This window comes from Oncorhynchus tshawytscha, linkage group LG23, assembly GCF_018296145.1.
Source record: "Oncorhynchus tshawytscha isolate Ot180627B linkage group LG23, Otsh_v2.0, whole genome shotgun sequence".
Lineage (NCBI taxonomy): Eukaryota > Metazoa > Chordata > Actinopteri > Salmoniformes > Salmonidae > Oncorhynchus > Oncorhynchus tshawytscha.
In genome coordinates, this window is record NC_056451.1 from 15,683,727 (window position 1) to 15,696,535 (window position 12,809).

General features: G+C 41.1%; 1 protein-coding gene across 2 annotated transcripts in view; it reads left to right on the forward strand.

Moving 5' to 3' along the window:
* Positions 1 to 529: 529 nt before the first annotated feature.
* Positions 530 to 12,809, forward strand: part of LOC112222815 (protein O-linked-mannose beta-1,4-N-acetylglucosaminyltransferase 2-like) — a 30,653-nt gene continuing 18,373 nt past the window's right edge. For both annotated transcript variants that reach the window (XM_042304708.1, XM_024385605.2), the window contains exon 1: positions 530 to 802. The gene's annotated coding sequence lies outside the window, so the exon portion shown is untranslated. The remainder of the gene's footprint in view (positions 803 to 12,809) is intronic.

Sequence of the window (12,809 nt, forward strand, 5' to 3'; positions counted from 1 at the left end):
CACGCTGGAAAAGCGTGCTATTTTTTTTTTTTTTAAGGTGTCTGTGACCAACAGATGCATATCTGTATTCCCAGTCATGTGAAATCTGTAGATTCCATTTATTTAGAGATTGAGCATGATTAATGCAAAAGTAATGTCCCCTAACCCCCTGTCAGAAGGGTGCAAGCTAGGATTAATGAAATGCCAAAGGTAATATGGAGTTGTGAGGAGAAATGCAGTATGTGCAAATGTTTTCTTATATAAACATTTTACATGCAATTTGTGATATGTGTATATAGCTTGTCCTGAAAAACAAAGTAGTTCGCATGTGAGTGAATTGTAACTAGTGGTCTATGCAAGATAAACATAATACAAGAGAGAAGGATTCATTTTACATACTTTTGTCGCCATAAATTATAATCGTACAAATTCTGGGACGTCATTTTATATCCTCTTATGTTATCGTTATGGTCACATCATCAGGGAGTGTGGAGAAAACGCCGATAACATCTCGCGAGGTTTGGATATGGGATTTGACTTTGCAGTGGGTGGAGACAAGATAGCAAGTTGAATCGAAATCGCCTTTTTGACAGCTAACATAAAGAAAATACTGTGTAACTTTAAACTTGAATGAATGCGTTGGTATTTCGTACAGTTGCACCTGCATTGAGGCATATCGTTAAGGAGGTTCATTCTATCACGTCAAACCTCTGGAAGGTTTCTGCGGAGAGTATGCTCTGGAGCTTGTAATGCTGCCTTAGCTGAAACGTTTCAGCTGCAGTGAAGAAAAGAAAATACCTTTCCGTTTTATCGAAACTCCCCGGTAAGAATAATAAAGACGTTTTATTGTCGGTGCATGTCATGTTTTCAATGTGCTGTTTGAAAACTTTTAGTTTCAGGACAAAGTTTCGAATTCAAAAGCACTGTGGCTCTTGGCGAATTATCTTGACGCTACTGTATCTTGACGCTACCCATGCATTCTGCTCATGGGCATGACACATAATTTATTTTAATGCAAGAGTGTAAAGTTAACAGTTTGCCTGGACAAATTACGTTATGGCTTCAAATATGAACAGGACCAGTTGTATCTAAGTAGCTCATGGAGTCTTTATGAATATCAATCAAATTTATTCCTACAATGGCTAGGCTATACTTGTTCAATCATAACTATGGTAATCTGAACCCCGACATTTTTATCCATCGCGATTGTTCATGAACACAGTTTTGTCTAGGCCTAAACAAGACTGAAGTAGTAAACACTAATTTGTCCTTGCTTTAAATCTGTCATTACTAGGGTTATGTGTGTTCATCTCAATTCAGGATGACTTAAATGGTAACTTCTAACACAGTTTGGTCAGGTAGTATTGTCTGGGATTGAATGTTTTTCCTTCAAATCAATCATCCTGGAGAGATTCAGCTAGACTAGGACAATCACAAACCAAGTAATTAATCCCTTAGATTTTCAACAATTACCTAAATCCATGTTGACTGAGGATGACTTATGAAAATCCCACCAAATAAAATTGAAAACCAGCATTATAACTCAAGGGTTTCATAATTTTTGAATCTACCTTTATTTACATGAGATTTTATTTGATCTCTTAAACAATACAACCCATACACAGGACTACATCCAAACAAACATCACACCTGCCCAGACCCACTTGAATCCCCCTTTTGAATACACATGATAGTTCCACAAATAGGCCTAGCCAACCATATGAATGATTCATATATTTTTTTTTAAGTAGGCTATCATGACTTCTTCTGCAATATGGACCTCTTTCACCAGTTGCTCTTGGTCTCAGATGAGTGGGTGCTGCTATAGCCTACATATCATGATGTAGTGGGGGAGCATGGTAGTGTCAAACAGCCAACCTGTCCTAAATATGAATGCCTAATTTTCATTGCCTTGGCACTTCCGTCAGGAAGGTCATCTATAATGAATGAGAGCTCAGCTGGCAGCCTGTAGGTGAGGTAGATGAAGTGGATGTCTGGGGGAGTTGATGAGGTGTGTGTGAGTAATGTATGTATGTATAGTGGGGAGAACAAGTATTTGATAACCTGCAAAATCGGCAGTGTTTCCTACTTACAAAGCATGTAGAGATCTGTAATTTTTGTCATAGGTACACTTCAACTGTGAGAGACTGAATCTAAAACAAAAATCCAGAAAATTACTGTATGATTTAAGTAATTCATTTATTTTATTGCATGACATAAGTATTTGATACATCAGAAAAGCAGAACTTACTTTGGTACAGAAACCTTTGTTTGCAATTACAGAGATCATAAGTTTCCTGTAGTTCTTGACCAGGTTTGCACACACTGCAGCAGGGATTTTGGCCCACTCCGCTATACAGACCTTCTCCAGATCCTTCAGGTTTCGGGGCTGTCGCTGGGCAATACGGACTTTCAGCTCCCTCCAAAGATTTTCTATTGGGTTCAGGTCTGGAGACTGGCTAGGCCACTCCAGGACCTTGAGATGCTTCTTACGGAGCCACTCCTTAGTTGCCCTGGCTGTGTGTTTCGGGTCGTTGTCATGCTGGAAGACCCAGCCACGACCCATCTTCAATGCTCTTACTGAGGGAAGGATGTTGTTGGCCAAGATCTCACGATACATGGCCCCACCCATCCTCCCCTCAATACGGTGTAGTCGTCCTGTCCCCTTTGCAGAAAAGCATCCCCAAAGAATGATGTTTTCACCTCCATGCTTCACGGTTGGGATGTGTTTTTGGAGTTGTACTCATCCTTCTTCTTCCTCCAAACACGGCGAGTGGAGTTTAGACCAAAAAGCTCTATTTTTGTCTCATCAGACCACATGACCTTCTCCCTTTCCTCCTCTGGATCATCCAGATGGTCATTGGCAAACTTCAGACGGGCCTGGACAAGCGCTGGCTTGAGCAGGGGGACCTTGCGTGCGCTTTAGGATTTGAATCCATGACGGCGTAGTGTCTTACCAATGGTTTTCTTTGAGACTGTGGTCCCAGCTCTCTTCAGGTCATTGACCAGGTCATTGACCAGGTCCTGCCGTGTAGTTCTGGGCTGATCCCTCACATTCCTCATGATCATTGATGCCCCACGAGGTGAGATCTTGCATGGAGCCCCAGACCAAGGGTGATTGACCTTCATCTTGAACTTCTTCCATTTTCTAATAATTGCGCCAACAATTGTTGCCTTCTCACCAAGCTGCTTGCCTATTGTCCTGTAGCTCATCTCAGCCTTGTGCAGGTCTACAATTTTATCCCTGTTGTCCTTACACAGCTCTCTTGTCTTGGCCATTGTGGAGAGGTTGGAGTCTGTTTGATTGAGTGTGTGGACAGGTGTCTTTTATACAGGTAACGAGTTCAAACAGGTGCAGTTAATACAGGTAATGAGTGGAGAACAGGGGGCTTCTTAAAGAAAAACTAACAGGTTTGTGATAGCCAGAATTCTTACTGGTTGGTAGGTGATCAAATACTTATGTCATATAATAAAATGCAAATTAATTACTTATAAATCATACAATGTGATTTTCTGGATTTTTGTTTTAGATTGCGTCTCTCACAGTTGAAGTGTACCTACGATAAAAATTACAGACCTCTACATGCTTTGTTAGTAGGAAACACTGCCGATTTTGCAGGTTATCAAATACTTGTTCTCCCCACTGTGTGTGCATATCAGCTAATTCATTGGTGTGTTATTGACAATACTCAGTTTCTGCTTTTTAGGAAGATCTGTGTAATGCACACAATGCTTCTTAGACCTATAATTGGGGCGGCATGTAGCCTAGTGGTTAGTGTTGGACTAGTAACCGGGAGGTTGAAAGATCGAATCCCTGAGCTGACAAGGTAAAAATCTGTCGTTCTGCCCCTGAACAAGGCAGTTAACCCACTGTTCCTAGGCCGTCATTGAAAATAAGAATTTGTTCTTATCTGACTTGCCTAGTTCAATAAAGGTAAAAATAAAATAGATTTTCTTCTGGACTATTTCATACTATTGCATTTAATTTTCTGGCCTTTTAGGAGTCTGTCATGTGGCTGAATTCTGTGCTATGCTGCAATGTTTCCATAGGATGATCTGTCCTCCCTTGTGTGCTGACATTTCTCCTCACCCCCTGCAGAATAGATGCATCAGCACCCATTTCTCATGGGCACCTGGGGCAACGACTGGAAACAATCTAGAGGTCGACCGATCGTGATTTTTCAACGCCGATACTGATTATTGGAGGACCAAAACATGCTGGTAGTGATTAATTGGCTGATTTGTTTTGAATTTATATATATATATAAAAAATGACACTTTTTAAAAAACTTAATATAATACACAAATAAAAATCTATTTAGTCTCAAATAAATAATGAAACATGCTCAATTTGGTTTAAATAATGCAAAAACACGTGTTGGAGAAGAAAGTAAAAGTGCAATATGTGCCATGTAAAAAAAGGCTAACATTTAAGTTCCTTGCTCAGAACAAATGAAAGCGGTTGGTTCAATATTCCCAGTTAAGAAGTTTTAGGTTGTAGTTATTATAGGAATTATGATGCGTCGACTATTTCTCTCTATACCATTTGTATTTCATATACCTTTGACTGTTGGATGTTCTAATAGGCACTTTAGTATTGCCAGCCTAATCTCAGGAGTTGATAGGCTTGAAGTCATTAACAGCACTGTGCTTCAAGCATTGCTAAGAGTTGCTGGCAAACGCAGGAAAGTGCTGTTTGAATGAATGCTTACGAGCCTGCTGCTGTCTACCACCACTCAGTGAGACTGCTCTGTCAAATATCAAATCATAGACTTAATTATAATATAATAAACACAGAAATACGAGCCTTTGGTCATTAATATGGTCAAATCCGGAAACTATAATTTTGAAAACAAAACGTTTATTCTTTCAGTGAAATACGGAACCGTGCCGTATTTTATCGAACGGGTGGTAACCCTAAATCTAAATATTGCTGTTACATTGCACAACCTTCAATGTTATGTCATAATTATGTAAAATTCTGGCAAATTAGTTCCCAACGAACTAGGCGGCCCAAACTGTTGCATATACCATGAACCTGTGTGCAATGAACGCAAGAGAAGTGACACAATTTCCCTAGTTAATATTGCCTGTTAACATTAATTTCTTTTAACTAAATATGCTGGTTTAAAAAAAATCTACTTCTGTGTATTGATTTTAAGAAAGGCATTGATGTTTATGGTTAGGTACATTCGTGCAAAGATTTTGCTTTTGTTAAATCATCACCCGTTTGGCGAAGTAGGCTGAGATTCGATGATAACTTCACAGGCATCGCATTGATTATATGCAACGCAGGACAAGCTAGTTAACCTAGTAATATTATCAACCATGTGTTAGTTAGCTAGTGATTATGTGAAGATTGATTGTTTTTTTACAAGTTAAGTTTAATGCTAGCTAGCAACTTACCTTGGCTCCTTGCTGCACTTGCGTAACAGGTGGTCAGCCAGCCACGCAGCTTTCTCGTGGAATGCAATGTAATCAGCCATAATCGGCGTCCAAAATTGCAGATTTACCGATTTGTTATAACTTGAAATCGGCCCTAATTAATCGGCCATGTCGATTAATCGGTTGACCTCTAAATTAAACGAAGTACCGTTAACTTTAAGGAAACTGGAAGATTTTTTTTAAGGAGAATAATCTAGGCTATTAAGTGGTTTATTTTAGAATGATTGGAAACCTTACAGACTACAGTGGCTTTAACTGTATCTGGATTGTTGTGGCAGGCTGACAGTGTGTCCCCAGCAGTGAGAAAGAGAGGGAGAGTATGGTACAGCCACTGTTGTGCATTGGGCTGTAGCTCTAGCTAACATGAGCACTAGGAGGCTTGATCCAACCTGACATGCCACAATTGGGCCAGGAATAAAAATGACAAGCCTGGAGGACACAGGCAATAAAGCAGCCGAGAAGAGAGGCCTATTAAGTGGTTCTTTGTGAGAGTGGAGAGGTGAACAAGTTGTCCTTCAAAAGGATGAGGATACAGAGCAGGGAGGAAATCTCCAAGGTGATCCTGAAGGGACAAGCCAGCGACAGGAAGTGAGGAGAAATGCCAGAGTAAGATACTAACAGCGCTGTTTGCCTATCGTGGAGCGGGAGCCTTATTAAAATGCATTAGAATCTCCAGGCTGCTCCGCTCTACGCTACTTCTCCCATCCCCATCATCAGGGTGCTTATCGTCTCCAAGGCAAACGGCAATACAAAAAAACACTAGGGAGCCGTGCAAGGCCTGTCAGCCAAGTCCTGATAGAAGAGACCTGGCACTCTCGGCCTTAGCTCAGTTGCTACAGCTTTGATGTCATCAGAGAGAGGCTTAATAACATTCGCCTTGGTTACTGCTGCTACTGCTCACCCTTTTGTAACCAAACCCATATAGGAGCAGTTTGGAAACACTACTGTCTCCTGCTCACATCACTACAAATGTCAGAGGTGTGATCATGTATAGATGAAAGAGAATGGTGACTATGTGAAAAGGATATAGTGATTTCCATCTAAAAGAACCCATGAGCAGCAACATGTGAAGTTCATAGGAGCATGTCAAATTTAAGATGTCTTTTTTTATTAAGGGATATATAATTGTTTTTACAATTTTACATCTTAAAATGTAGGAATAAGCAAAGATGGAAAAGGGGTATTTAAAAAAAAAAACATCTACCAGAAATAGTTTAAAGGTATTAGAAATACATAACACTCATATTGAAGTAAAAGACCCTTTGCCAACAAATATCAACACTTTATATTTAGTTTTGGATATATTTGTCTGCCTTCTGTACGTTGTTGAACAATTGCCTTGTGCCTTAATATTCTGTTAGCAAAAACCCACATATCTTTAAGATATTTTCTAATTGCTCTCCCTCATTAGGATGGGAGGATAATGAACGTTCAGAAGTAACCAATAAAGGTAGATCTATTAATTAGTCAGTGTTTTATTGATATCAATTTTGTTTATTAATAATTGTGAAAACTTGTTCGCTAACTGAATTTCTGCAGTTTATTGGCTACAATGAGGGAAATCATAATAGTCACAAAACACAGTTGGGTTCACAAGTTTGGACAGCAAAGTAGAGTACAGAAAAGTATAGCACAGGGCAGTACTGTTCAGTAAATACCTGGAGTATAGTTCAGTAGAGCACACAAGTTAAATACACTAGAGTACTGTACTCGAATGCACTCTGCTGTGCTGTACTCTGCTGAGCTCTACTGTGGAATTGCCCAGATGCTGAATTGTCTTTACTATTTCAAAGACCTTTTCAGCTTCTGTGAAACAAGGGCTCTTTTTCAATTGTCTTTCCTTGATTCCTCGCGTCCTCTCTCTTTGCCTCCTCAAAATGCATTGGAGGAGAAGATTAGACAAAGGAACCTAGGCTCTTCTGTGCATTTTGAGGATGTGAAGAGAGAGGATGTGAGGAATCAGGAGGACAATTGAGAAAGAGCCTAGGCATTACTAGGTCACCCAGGGACATCTCAAAATGACAGAACTACTTCAGGCTTTTTCTCTTCTCAGAGAGACAAAGGTAGAAAGCCATTTCTATTGTAAAAGCATAGAGAGAAGTCAGGTGAAACATCAGGCTAGAAATGTGTTGTCCAGTCTGGCTGGTTTAACAGTTTTTCTACGCACGGCATATTTACTTACTGTATCGCCTGCCTGCTGCCTTCTAAGGGACTATTTACTTTTCTTAATGCCTGTTTCATTATTTATAAGCAGCATTCAGTATAACAAAGATTTTGGGACGATTAGGGGAAAGCGGATGTGGGCGAGGTGGTTGACTGAGAAGCGTGGTGGGTGGGTGGGAGCTCTAGGGAGACTGAATACTGATGAAGTGGAGCTGGAGCGGTAACATTAAGCCAGACAGAAATATAATATAAATGTGAAGCATTCCCAGTTGTAGCCCGAGTTCATGCATGCATATGATTATGATGGGAACTATGCTGACCTTTCTCCAATTGGATCATGTTACTCTTAAGGCAACATTTACTTCCTCACACAGAAAATGTCAAGGAAAAAGCGCTCTGTTTACTCTTCATCCAGATTGTGTTATTCCCCATAGCCTAACTTCTATTGCTATGTGAGGACATCAGTTTTCAAACAATCTAGGCTGTCAATGTCTATTTAGGCCTAATCATTTGTTTAGTAGAAGTGTAGTTCTATACTATATATTTTTTAAATTATTTAGTCTAGGGGTTTTCAAACTTTTCTTGCCCAGAGACCCCTGGCCAGGGGGTCCCAGTGAATGATAATGGCAAGTAGAAGTAATCAACATTTTAAAAGTGAAGAGATTTGGTAGACAGTTGTTTTGACATCCCCACAGTTCACTGGAAGAGGAACTGTAAGCTAACATAGTCTATTAGCTCGAAAGGTATCTTGGCGGCGTAGAGAATTTTGCTGTTGTAAGGCACATTCTACACGTTTCCATTGAGCTGAGAACATTTTGAAGTTTTGAAGCTAATTTCCAGACATTCTACACCGTTTTGCATGGAGCTGAGACAATTTTGCAGTTGTAAAGCTAATTTCCTGCAATTCTATGTATTTTGCAATGGCAACTGCTGTGTTCCTCTGCAGTAAATCAATGGGCATGTGCCCAGAATGCCCAGTTTCTTTTCTCCTTGGCTGTATAGCTTTTGTTATTGTTAGTTCTCAAAGATGGTATTATACAAAATAAAGTGTGTGTGTGTGTGTATAAATATAAATATCACACACTCATTCAAGGTAGTATTATTTGTACTATTTTCCTCAATGTGGGGGCCCCTCAGGGGTGCGTGCTTAGCCCCCTCCTGTACTCCCTGTTCACTCATGACTGCACTGCCAGGCACGACTCCAACACCATCAATTAAGTTTGCTGATGACACAACAGTGGTAGGCCTGATCACCGACAACGATGAGACAACCTATAGGGACGAGGTCAGAGAACTGACTGTGTGGTGCAAGGACAACAACCTCTTCCTCAACGTGATCAAGACAAAGGAGATGATTGTGGACCACGCATGCCCCCATTCTCATCGATGGGGCTGTAGTGAAGCAACAAACTAACATGGTCCAAGCACACCAAGACCTTCGTGAAGAGGGCACGACAAAACCTATTCCCCCTCATGATACTGAAAAGATTTTGCATGGGTCCTCAGATCCTCAAAAGGTTTTACAGCTGCACCATCGAGAGCATCCTGACTGGTTGCATCACTGCTTGGTATGGCAACTGCTCGGCCTCTGACCACAAAGCACTACAGAGGGTAGTGCATATGGCCCAGTACATCACCGGTGCCCTGCTTATTGACAAATTGACTCTGTCCCGGTACCCCCGTGTATAGCCCTGCTATTGTTATTTACTGCTACTCTTACATTTTTTGTTATTCTTATATTTTTGACATTTTGGGGGGTTTATTAAAACTGCTTGTTGGTTAAGGGCTTGTAAGTAAGCATTTCACTGTAAGGTCAACACCTGTTGTATTCAGCGCATGTGACAAATAAAATTTGATTTGATTTATTTTGGAGTTTCCCCATTTTTCTCTGCAGATCCTCTCAATGTCTCTCAGGTTGGATGGGTAGTGTTGCAGCACAGCTATTTTCAGGCGTCATTCAGCTCGAGACCCTGGGTCTCGACCCCGTCCTGTGCTACTGGGTCCTGGACTTTCTGATGGCCCACCCCCAGGTGGTGAGGGAAGGAAACATCTCCACCCCGCTGATCCTCAACACTGGGGCCCCACAAGGGTGCGTTCTCAGCCCTCTCCTGTACTCCCTGTTCACCCATGACTGCATGGCCATGCACGCGTCCAACTGAGACGACACTACAGTGGTAGGCTTGATTACCAACAATGACGAGATGGCCTACAGGGAGGAGGTGAGGGCCCTCGGAGTGTGGTGTCAGGAAAATATCCTCACATTCAACGTCAACAAAGGAGATGATCGTGGACTTCAGGAAACAGCAGAGGGAGCACCCCCCATTTTTACATCAATGGGACAGTAGTGGAGAAGGTGGAAAGTTTTAAGTTCCTCGGCCTACACATCACGGACAAACTGAAATGGTCCACCCACACACAGCGTGGTGAAGAATGCGCAACAGCACCTCTTGAATCTCAGGAGGCTGAAGAAATTTGGCTTGTCCCCAAAAACACTCACAAACTTTTTACAGATGCACAATCGAGAGCATCCTGTCGGGCTGTATCACAGCCTGGTACTGCAACAGCTCCGCCCACAACCGTAAGGCTCTCCAGAGGGTAGTGAGTCTGCACAACGCATCACCGGGGGCAAACTACCTGCCCTCCAGTACACCTACACCACCGATGTCACAGAAAGGACAAAAAATGATCAAGGACAACAACCACGCCTGTTCACCCCACTATCATCCAGATGGCGAGGTCAGTACAGGTGCATCAAAGCTTGGACCGAGAGACTGAAAAACCGCTTCTATCGCAAGGCCATCATACTGTTAAACAGCCATCACTAACATTGAGTGGCTGCTGCCAACATACTGACTCGCCAGACCCACTGGCTCCACTTCATCTACAAGTCCATGCTAGGTAAAGCTCCGCCTTATCTCAGTTCACTGGTCACGATGGCAACACCCACCCGTAGCACGCGCTCCAGCAGGTGTATCTCACTGATCATCCCTAAAGCCAACACCTAATTTGGCCACCTTTCCTTCCAGTTCTCTGCTGCCTGTGACTGGAACGAATTGCAAAAATCGCTGAAGTTGGAGACTTATCTCCCTCACCAGCTTTAGGCATCTGCTATTTGAGCAGCTAACTGATTGCTGCAGCTGTACATAGTCCATCGGTAAATAGCCCACCCAATTTACCTACCTCATCCCCATACTGTTTTTATTTATTTACTTTTCTGCTCTTTTGCACACCAGTATCTCTACCTGCACATGACCATCTGATCATTTATCACTCCATTGTTAATCTGCAAATTGTAATTATTCGCCTACCTCATGCCTTTTGCACACAATGTATATAGACTTTTTTTTCTTACTGTGTTATTGACTTGTTTATTGTTTACTCCATGTGTAACTCTGTTGTCTGTTCACACTGCTATGCTTTATCTTGGCCAGGTCGCAGTTGTAAATAAGAACTTGTTCTCAACTAACCTACCTGGTTAAATAAAGGTGAAATAAAAAATGTTTTAAATGTGAACAAACTTTGAGAGAAATTAGCTTTTTGTGCTTATGGAAGACTTTGGGGATTTTTTATTTCAGCTCAGGAAACATGGGACCAACACTTTACATGTTGCATTTTATATTTTTGTTCAGTGTACATTTGACTGGTCATGCTTATCAGTCTGTTATTCTGCATAATTTAGTGGAATTAAATTGGCGTGTGTACAGTATATTTGTTATGTATCTTATCGCACTCGTACAGCATACATATACAGAGCCTTTGAGCGGAAAATCGGTCAAACCGCGCGAGAGCTTCTGCTACAGCATCTCAAACAGCAAATGCTTAGGCAAGGCTTCATCAGTGTGTCACACACCACTTTGCAATGAGCTGAAGACCGTATGCATTTTGAAAACATATACTTAATTGTTTGAAACCTGAAAGTTTTAATACATATGACGTGCAGGTCTTACCTTGCTTCAAAGTATCCTAGCCAGGTTTTGACAGGTTTTATTGCTAATTGCATTATGGAACAAACATTCACGCTATTAGGCTATTTCTTTCTCAACAAGCTGACCAATAGAATAGGTCAACTGTCCTACTATGGGGCATAGTAGATTGACATAGGCTAGTGATTTTGCTGTTCGTTACTTGTCTTGTTGGCTGAGGAAAAGTAAATGTAGTATTTTGGTATTTTATTAGGATCCCCATTAGCTGGTGCAAAAGCAGCAGCTACTCTTCCTGGGGTCCACACAAAACATTAAACAATACAGAATGACATAATACAGAACATCAATAAACAAGGACAGAACTACATAAAAAAATTTTAGGAGGCACATGTAGCCTACATATCAATGCATACACACAAACTATCTAGGTCAAATAGGGGAGAGGCATTGTGCCGCAAGGTGTTGCTTTATCTGTTTTTTGAAACCAGGTTTGCTGTTTATTTAAACAATTTGAGATGGAAGGAAGTTCCATGCAATACGGGCTCTATATAATACTGTACGCTTTCTTGAATTTGGGGACTGTGAAAAGACCCCTGGTGGCATGTGTGGTGGGCTAAGTGTGTGTGCCAGAGCTCTGTGTAAATTGACGATGCAAACAATTTGCGATTGCATATGGGTCTGGTAAATATCTCAAATTTCCGGTAGATTTAAATGCTGCTGGTCAAAATGTCAGGTGCCACATTCTCCTAACGGAAACCCTGCCATTGTGGTATTCTGTTGCAGCTAGTGATATTAATACAATTATTTTTCACATACAATCACCCAAAAGACCCCTCCCCCCCATTTTGAAAACCCCTGATTTAGTCAGATAAACTAGATTAGATATAGCCTACTTTGTCTGTTGTTCACAAAAACACTTTACACTTTACATTAGAACATGTATTTAGCTACATTTCATAGACTTCAAGGCCGTCTCTTAGTAGTGTGTGTACCGCAATATTATCTGGAGCACAAATTTCGGCTAATTGAAGTCATTGTGCCTGAATGGTTATGACAGTGAACCGTGGTGCAACAAATCTTATATATAATCTTTTTCTAGTTCTGTGTTCCTAGTAACAGGATGACCAAGCTTTTGTTTAACTTGTTCTGTAATTTCTGCATGCTGGTCACGGTTCTTAGAAAGTGCACAATTTGACAATAAATCTGAAGACTTTCCATTACGCTTTGTAATCATTAATAATCCACGTCTTGAATTGAGACTGTTCTGTTTTGTCCTGAGTACTAGCATCTCCAAATACA